Genomic DNA, 388 nt, shown 5'->3' with positions numbered 1-388 from the left:
ACTTGATGAATTACACTTTTCTGAGAATAGAATATTGAAGTGGAGATCGCTAAACCGCAAGCTAACAAGTGTTTTCAGAAAGCAAGCGCGTATATCCACAGTGGAGAGAGAGCGCGTGCACATGGTTGCCAGGTTGTGCTCTATTCATTATTTTTTAGAAACCTTGCACTTTTCTACTCCGTTTTAAACGTTGTTCTTGTATTCAAATTAAGCGCAGTCCACTGCTGTATTCAAATTAAGCGCGGTCCACTGCTGCACACGTGCCACAATATCGATACTGGGACAGCTGTATTGATACTCGTATCGTCAAATCTCTGTGACGATAGATCATCGTATCGATGTATCGAACACCGCACTAGTGTGTGTGTGTGTGTGTGTGTGTGTGTAT

The 388-nt window shown here is 42.5% G+C and overlaps 1 protein-coding gene across 1 annotated transcript in view; it reads left to right on the top strand.

Moving 5' to 3' along the window:
- The window catches only part of LOC107750356 (catenin alpha-1), a 108,537-nt gene that overhangs the window by 12,219 nt on the left and 95,930 nt on the right, over positions 1–388 (top strand). The window lies entirely within an intron of this gene.

Source organism: Sinocyclocheilus rhinocerous, unplaced genomic scaffold (genome assembly GCF_001515625.1).
Source record: "Sinocyclocheilus rhinocerous isolate Xijiao unplaced genomic scaffold, SAMN03320098_v1.1 scaffold1053, whole genome shotgun sequence".
Lineage (NCBI taxonomy): Eukaryota > Metazoa > Chordata > Actinopteri > Cypriniformes > Cyprinidae > Sinocyclocheilus > Sinocyclocheilus rhinocerous.
The sequence above is the reverse complement of the archived record's forward strand: the minus strand, read 5'-3'. Positions and strand labels throughout refer to the sequence as shown.